Source organism: Jaculus jaculus, chromosome 17, assembly GCF_020740685.1.
Source record: "Jaculus jaculus isolate mJacJac1 chromosome 17, mJacJac1.mat.Y.cur, whole genome shotgun sequence".
Taxonomy (NCBI): domain Eukaryota; kingdom Metazoa; phylum Chordata; class Mammalia; order Rodentia; family Dipodidae; genus Jaculus; species Jaculus jaculus.
In genome coordinates this window covers 48689210-48698384 of record NC_059118.1, presented here as the reverse complement: position 1 = coordinate 48698384, position 9175 = coordinate 48689210, and positions in this window count along the sequence as shown.

The following is a 9175-nucleotide window of genomic DNA, read 5'->3' as shown; positions in this document are numbered from 1 at the left end:
ATTAAGAGATATTATTGAAAGGTGTGTATTTATCTTTGCCATTTTTTTTTTTTGTAGTTCTTCCGGTTTTACCTAGTATTTGAGTATGGCTTGTTTTTTCCAGGTTCCTATATGTGTGCTTTTCTTTTTTTCAGCATGGAGGATTCTTTCAAGTATTTTCTGTAAAGCTGGTTTTGTCTTCAAATATTAATTTAGCCAGATTTTGTTGTAGAATGCCCTTATTTCTCTGTCTATTTGAATGGATAGCTTTGAAGGATAAAGTAACATTGGTTGACAGTTATTATCTTTCAGAACTTGGAATACATCACTCCAAGGCCTTCTGGCTTTTAAAGTTTGTGTTTAGTAATCTGCTGTGATCCTGATGGACTTGGATTTGTAGGTAACTTGATTTTTCTCTCTAACTGCTTTCAATATATTTTCTTTGGTTTGTATGTTTGGTAGTTTGATCATAATATGGCAAGGAGAGGTTCTTTCCAGGTTTTGTCTGGTTGGTTCTAAAGACTTTCTGTATCTGCTTTGGCACCTCTTTCCCAATTTGGAGGAAGTTTTCTTCTATGATTTTGTTGAAAATGCCTACTATGCCTTTGGAGTGAAATTCTCTTTCTACTATACCCTGAATTCTTATGTTTGATCTTTTCATAGTGTCCTGAATATCTTGAAATTCCCATTCATACTTTCCTATTAGTTTGTCTTTCTCTTTTTTGGACTGTATTATATCTGCCACCTGAACTTCTAGTTTAGATATTCTGTCCTCTCCATCCATTCTACTGGTGAGATTTTCTACAGAGTTTTTTATTTAACTAACTATGTTCTTCATTGCTAGTAATTCTGATGGGTTTTCTTTATTATTTCTATTTCCTTATTTATGACTTATATTCACCTCTTTATTTCATTAAATTGGTTTTCTGTATCTTCTTTGATTCCTTTGATTTACTCTTTCATTCCTTTGATTTCCTCTTTGAGTTCTTTGAACATATTTATAGTCATTTTTTTGAAGTCTTTCTCAGGCATTTCCTCTAAGTCATTCACACTGGAGGTCATTTCTGATGCATTAATACTTTTGGGTGGATTTATATTGTCTTGATTTTTGGTGTTTCTTGTGTTATAATGTATATATTTTTGCATCTTGGATTAATTTAATGCTTGGATTTTCTAGTTAACTGCAGTATTTTTAGATGTATCAATCAATCTGATGTTTTATATCTTCAGTGTAGGAGTTTAAGTTGCTAGGTATGACTGTTAACATTCTCAGAGTATCTACAAAAGTGACCTTAGGTGTTGGGTTTGCCTGCTATGAGAGTATTTAAGTAGGCTTAGTGGAACAAAATACAGGTAGATTCTAAAATTTAACTAAACAGTGTACACATTCAATGAAAAACAGCACAGGGTATTTATGCAAGAGTAGGTATTATGACAACCAGATTCTCTAACAAAGTCACTGTCCCTTAGGGTGTGTGGTGCCCCACACCCTTAATCCTGTCAACTAGGAAGTTACAGTTTCTAGTCTGTTGAGGGTTCCAAGTCAGCTTGTATCCAAGTAAGACCCTTCCCTAGTGTACAACAGAAGAGGAAACAAAGCCACTATAAATCAAGAAGCAACAAATAACAAGCCCAAAATCTGACCATCCATCAGATTTAACATATAATTTTTCCTGACATAGAAGGTACAATTAGCATTTCCAGTTCAGGCCTATATACCAGGTTTATTTGGCGGGTACTGACATGGTGTAATCCCAGTTACTTTTGGGGGTGGTTTTGGTCACAGTTATGCTGCACTCCTGCTTAGATCCCTCTTTGGTGCACTGTGGGTTCACGTAGGCTGGCTGGGTCATTGGATCACTGCTCTGGTCACCAGTGCTGGGTGGTGTGAGCTGCCTTCTCCTAGTTTCTGGTGCTTTCTGGTGCTTGGGCTAGTGGTGGGGAAGGGCTGGCTGTGAATGGTGGCTCTAGTTCTCCCACTGGTCCATGTGATCCTCTACCTCATGATCTGTTCCTTTGTTGTTCGCTGTGGTCCTCCCTTCACATTTCTTGAGTTTGCCAAGAGCTCTGTTGTGAGTGGAAAATCCCCTCCCTGGCTTTTCCTGCAGCTCAAGCTGAGCCTGGCAGCTGCAGCCCCACAGACCTGCTGATCCCATGGACCTGGTGTCACCACTGTTGGAGCCATTTCTGCCTGCCTGTGTTAGCTTTAGATGCTCTGGATCTCTCCTACTTCTCTGCTGCCATTGATAATTTCTTATACACTTCACTTTTTTTTTTTTTTTTTTTTGGTTTCTTTTTTGAGGTATGGTCTCACTCTGGCTCAGACTGACCTGGAATTAACTATGTACTCTCAGGGGGGCCTTGAACTCATGGCAATCCAGCTACCTTTACCTCCCTAGTGCTGGGATTAAAGGCATGTGCCACCATGCCTAGCTACACTTCAGTTTTTAGTAAAAGAGTGTATTTTGCTGTTTTTTTGTTTTTTTTTATTCCTCTCCTAGGCTGCTTTGGCATGGTTCTTACACTGCCATCTTAACCGAAAGTCTGTTTGTGTGGTTTTGATAGGGTCTTGCTAGGTATTTCAGAATCGCCTGGCACTTGTATTATAGACCATGATGGCTTTAAACTTGTAATATTCTTCCTGCCTGTGCTTTCCAGCTGCTTAGGACTACAGGCATGACCCACTACACTCAGCAACAGTTGGGATTTAAAATATTAAAATAACACTATTTACATTAACAACCCCCCAAAAGAGAAATAACAAGAAAATACATATAGGATCTCCATGCAAAAAATTACAAATTTACAAAAATGAAGTCCAAGATCTATGAAAGTAGAAAATGATTTTGTGTTTATATATTTGAGTCAACATTTTCAACATGTCAGTTCTTCTCAACTTTATTTGTGTATATAATTCAGTACCAGTAAAAATCCCATCAAAGTACTTTTAGCCCATAACTTACTTTGTAACAAAAGATAACCTTGAACTCATTTTGATCTTCCTCCCACCACCTCCTGAATGCTGAGAATAGGGACATGCACCACCATGCTTGGTTTTTGAGGTCCTGGGGATTGAATCCAGGGTGTGCACATGCTGTGCAAACATTCTACCTGCCAAATGAGCTCTGTCTACAGCCCAGGAATAATTTATTTGGGGTTGGACCCAAATGCCAAAGGATAAATGTAAAAGACTGGCAGATTCTTTGATAACCAAATAGTCTGTAGAGAGTAAAATGTGATGTTTCCTTACCCAGTGCATTGTAATGTATCTTGGCTGGAGACATGAGTTATGGGAGAATCAAATGCCACAGACTGAATTCATCTCTTTTCTTCTTGCAGTACACTCCAGTAAAGGGTCCTTACAAAAATAAAAGTAGAAAACTAAGTTGAACAAAGAGAAAGACACCAGTGGTGGTGTCCCATGCTTGTACTCCTAACACTTGGGAGGTAGAGGCAAAAGAATCACAAAGCCAATGTCATTTTGGCTACATACTTAGTTCAAGGCCAGCCTGAGATACATGAGACTGTGTCTCAAATCTCTCTCCCATTCTCTCATTCTCTCTCTCCATATGTGTGTGTGTGTGTGTGTATGTACTGCTCACTTTAGAATCATTAAGATGAATGATTTTGAAATAAAATCACTCTATAAAAAAATCAAGATTAAAAAAATCATTTATTTATGTGTATTTGTGGGGGTGTGCACAAGTGTGCTATGGTCCCTGTGTTGAGGTCATAGGGCAAATCTAAGTCTCTGTGCTCTACTTTCTTTGAGACAGGGTCTCTTGCTGCTGTAAACATACTGCCAGACTGCAGACAATATCAGACTTGCTGGCTCGCAATCTTTGCATTCTAGCTCCACCTCTCTGTTAGCGCAGATGCATGTGCCACTTTGTAACCATAACTCTGTGGGTGCTGGGCAATTACACCCAAGCTGTCAGGATTTACAAGCACCTTTATCTGCTGAGCCATCTCCCCAACTCCAAGAATTTTAAAAGTGTGTTCTCTGCTAATCTATATTCTTGTCATAAAGGGCTATTAAATAAAATCAACTTCAAATTAATAAGGCAATTAAGAAATGAAAATGATAATAAGAGAGGAAAGAGATTAGTGTTCAAGATGCAAGTGTAAGGCAATATACCTTTGCACGACTTCAGCAACTTTTCACAAACACAGAAATGCGACCTATGATGCGATTCAGGGTTCATGAGATGAAACCAGCTGAGGCAGAAGGTCTGACTCTCCCTGCTTCTGAGATCTCAAAGGCACAGCTTCTCTGAGTGTCTTCATGGAGACAATGGTAGTTAAATGTAGTGGGCAGGCTGGAGAGATGGCTTAGAGGTTAAGGTGCTTACCTGAGGACCCATGTTTGACTCTTCAGATTCTACAAGGTGATGCAGGCATGCAAGTTTGCACATGCACACAAGGTGGCCATGCATCTGGAGTTCAATTACAGTGGCTGGAGGCCCTGGCATAGCAATTCTCTCTCTCTCTTTCTGTCTCTCACATAAAAAAGGGCAGTCTGCTGGGCTTGCCTCAAAAATAAATAAATAAGCAAATAAATAAAAAGTGTACTGGGCAACAAAAGTTTGTTTAATTCACCATGTTTGTAGAGAATCTGTGTGTTACTTCATCTGGCAATGACGCCCAAATATGTGGTGAATGAACATTACTGTGATGTTTCTGTGAGAACTGTGGAGATGACATCACATTAAGATCTGTGGCTTCTGCATGAAGCAGGTACACCTCTTCTTAGTATGAGTGAACATGTGAGGTCTAGGAAGGACCAAGCAGAGCAAAGGACTGGCCTTGCTAGAAGACAGCCTTAGCATGCATGGCCACAATCCTTCCCTGGGCTGCGAGCCAAGCAGCCTGTGTTGAAGATCTTGTACTTGCCATACATAACGACATGGGGTAATTCCTTAACTAAGTCTACATGCATGCATGCATACCAGATCTGCTTTCTGGAGAACCAGCATCTAGGTGACAGAAATCTCAATGTCTGTCTTCTATTCTCAACCCACAGGCCCACAGAGGAGCCCTGACATTGCACAAACCCTACTTTCTAGACTAAACTGGTTGAATGCAGTCACTTATCAAGAATCTGAAGTTGGGGTTAAAAGAAAGTAGGGGGGCTGGAGAGATGGCTTAGTGGTTAAGCGCTTGCCTGTGAAGCCTAAGGACCCAGGTTCGAGGCTCGGTTCCCCAGGTCCCACGTTAGCCAGATGCACAAGGGGGTGCACGTATCTGGAGTTCGTTTGCAGAGGCTGGAAGCCCTGGCACGCCCATTCCCTCTCTCTCCCTCTATCTGTCTTTCTCTCTGTGTCTGTCGCTCTCAAATAAATAAATAAATAAATGAAATTAAAAAAAAATAAAATAAATAAAAAATAAATAAAATAAATAAATAAAATAAAAAATAAATAAATAAATAAATAAATAAAAATAAATAAATAATAAAAAATAAATAAATAAAATAAAATAAAAAATTAAAAAAATAAAATAAAATAAAAAAATAAAAATAATAAAATAAAATAAAAAAATAAATAAATAAAAAATAAAAAAAAAAAGAAAGTAGGATTTCTCAGGATTGGAGACAAGGTTTGAGAGTGTTGCCAGTCAGCTTCCAAGTGGACCAAGCAATGAGAAAGCCACAGCAGTCAGACAAGGAGCAGCCTGGGAACTAAGAGAACTAGATGAATGATGGAGAGAAAGCGATGGGCTCTTGTGGCTCCTTCAGCCATGTGCACTCTGGCCTGGAGGTTCTCCATGTGTGAACTCCTTTATTGCTTAACCTGACTTGAACTTGTTGCCATTACTTGTAACCAAAAGATTCTAATAGATTCTAGTATGTAGGCAATTTATCAGCCACTATTAAATCAGAGACAAAAGAGGTGTGTGTCAGGGGTGTGGTTCCAATTCTTCTATCCTTCCAAATGCTCTCAAAAAAGAAGAAGAAGGAGGAGAAGGAGGATAAAAAGATGAAGATGAAGGAAAAAAAACCCATGTTCTCTGTCCACAAGGAACTTTCAGTTCCCCAGGTGGAGGCACACAGGTGAATACATACATCCTTTGTGGTACCACAAGTGAGGAGATATTTATTATTGCCATGTTTAGAAAGCAAAAAACATGATACCTAGTTAAATTTGAACTTCTGTTAAGCATTGAGTAATTTTTTGGGGGGTGTGGTATACATGTATGTATGTTTGTGTGTGTGTGTGTGTGTCTGTCTGCATGTGGAGGAGAGATCAGTGTAGAGTGTCTTCCTTAACTGCTGTCCACAGATTCTCTTTTGGAACTCACTGATTGGGCTAGACTAGCTGGCCAGCCAACTCCAGGGCTCATCCTGCTTTCTCAGGTTAACACTTAACACTTCACTTGGCCTTTACTTGGGTGATGGGCATCCACACTCAGGTCTTCAAGCTTGCATGGAAAATGCTTTACTGAGGCCTCTCCACAGCCCTCACTAAGAAATTTTTGGTTGTTGCTTTTCAAGGTAAGGTCTCACTGTAGCCCAGGCTGACCTGGAATTCACTATGCAGTCTCAAGGTGGCCTCAAACTCATGCTACTGTGTGCTGGTATTAAAGGCATGCCCCACCACACCCAGCTCATTTAATAATTTTTTTCTTTTTGGTTTGTCAATGTACAGTCTTGCTGTAGTCCAGGCTGATCTGAATTCACTATGTAGTCTCAGGCTGGCCTCGAACTCAAGTATTTCCATCTAGAAAACTCTGCAAACATGTCAGAAAAGACAGCTTTAACCAAACTTAAGCATCCAAGAATGGAGCCATCTCTCAGCCCTGGAGTCAGGTTTTAAAAGGCATGTGAGAGTTCATTCAGCAGGTGAGGAAAGGTAGGGAGCCAATGTGAGCAAGAAAGAGAAGACAATATGGGAGGCCCAGGAGCTTGGCCCCACAGTGTTATGGGCATGTGTGTGCGCATGTGTGGGCGCCTGTGTGTGTGTATGTTCATGTGTGTGTGTGTGCATGTGCATGCATGTGTGCGTGCGTGCATGTGTGTGTGTTGAGGATTCAGGCATGATGGTGTCTTTGATGTTCATAGGGCAATGAGCAAAGAAATGTCAATAAATGTGTTTGAGTTCAAATAACATCCTAATCACAAATGACGCTTCCTTTGTCTTCCTATCCGAATGCCAGTGTCTCAGTTACTTTTTCTCATTGGTGGGAAAAAAATGCTTGACCAGATCAATTTATAGTAGGGAAAGGGTTTAATCCTGCTTACAGTCTTGAGGGGAAGTTTCAACATGATGGGGAAGAGCAAATAGGCTGGGTCAGGAAACTGGTGCTACATTTTCACATCATCAGGGAAGGAGAGAGAGAGTAGTAGGCAGAGTTGTGTGTAACACCTAAAGGCCCACCCCTAGTGACACACTTCCCCACGCAAGGCTCCACTTCCTTAAAGTTCTATGACCTTCCCCAAATAGTACCACTCTGCTGGGGAACACATGAATCTGTGATGCGGTGACCATGACATTCAAACCGCCAGTCAGGAAAGATTTTAAACTACTCATTCACAATGATACTGAAAAACTAGATGGGCTAAAGCAGTATATGAAAGATTTGCAGAATTCCCAGAAAAGGGAAACTGGTGGAATCCGATTAACAGAAAAAATGAGACAAAGAAATTGTAACCCAAACAGCAGTTGCTTCACAGCTATCTTGGGGGTAAGAATAGATGTTCCGAGGGAAATGACCACTTCATTGTCAGCAGACAGGGGCACCAGGAGCGACGAGGCCCATCGTGACAGCGTTAGAAGACCTGGCATGGAGCGGCACACTGGCCGGGTCCCTGGGTCTATCCTGACAGAAATCACCTGGAGAATGTTTTCCTCTCAGCATGGCAAAGAAAGGGTAAGATGAGAATTGTCATGAATATTTGGTCAAGAGAATAAATCAAGGAAGGGCCAGAGGTGTGTCTAGACTTTAGCCAACTATAGAAGCCAAATAATTCAAAATAAAGCAAATGAGCACTGCTTCTTACAGAGACTTATTTTTCATGAGTTCTAGGTGGTTCTAGTCAAGAGTAAGGTACTTCTGTAAGTTTAGCGCAAGAGCTAAGTGTGCACTTGATATTTCCGTGTGGATATATGTCCACATGTGTTATTCATGATCCACAGATGTTTTATATGTATATATAAATATAAATTTTAAATTCTAAGTAAATTCAAGCTATGGTTTTGCAAAATGTCAAAGATGTCAGAGCTGACCATGACATCTGTTAGTAGAGTGCTTGTCTAGCATAGGGAGCCCTGCATTCCAAACTCAGCACCCCATAAACTGGACATGGTGGGCTATGCCTCTAATTCCAGAACTCAGGATGTACAGGCGGGAGAATCAGAAGTTCAAGACCAGGGCCAGAGAGATGACTCAGTGGTTAAAGGCACTTACTTTCAAAGCCTGATGGCCTGGGTTCGATTTTCCAGTGCTAATGTAAGGCAGATGTACAAAGAGGCACACACAGTGGAGTTCATTCACAGTAACAAGAGGTTCTGGTATACCCATTCCCCTGCTCCCTCTCTCTGCTTGCAAATAAATGAACAAAATGTTTTTTTAAAGGAAGTTCAGAGCTGGAGAAATGGATCAACAGGTATGGTGCTTGCCTACAAAGCCTAACAAGCAGGTTCAATTCCCCAGTACCAATGTAAAGCCAGATGCACAAAGTGACACATACATTTGGAGTTTGTTTGCAGCAGCTGGAGGCCCTGGTGTGCCCATTTTTTCTCTCTCTCTTCTCTCTTCTCTCAGTCTTTCTCTGCTTGTAAATAAATTAAAAAATAAAATTTCGTCTATAAAAATAAATAAAAAGGAAGTTCAAGGTCATATTTGGCTGCACAGTGATTTAAGGCCATCCTGGCCTTATGAAGCTTTGTCTCAAGAAACAAAAACAAATTGATAAAGAGCTGTGAAATTCATAGATTCATAGATGATTATACATTTACTTCACAAATATTTTCTTGACTTCTGCAACAGTACTAGTTATATGAAATTAGAAAGTATTTTCACATGAGCTTTTGAAAAGTGTTACTTACATTCTTCTGAAGTAGTTAAACAAGTGGGAGGCCAGCCGGAACTACAATGTGAAAACCTGTTCAAAAAAAAGATAAAAAAGTAAACGTTGACTTTAAAAAAGTCAAACATTTTTTTGTGCTTGCTAGAAATTAGACCCAGGGTCTAAACTTAA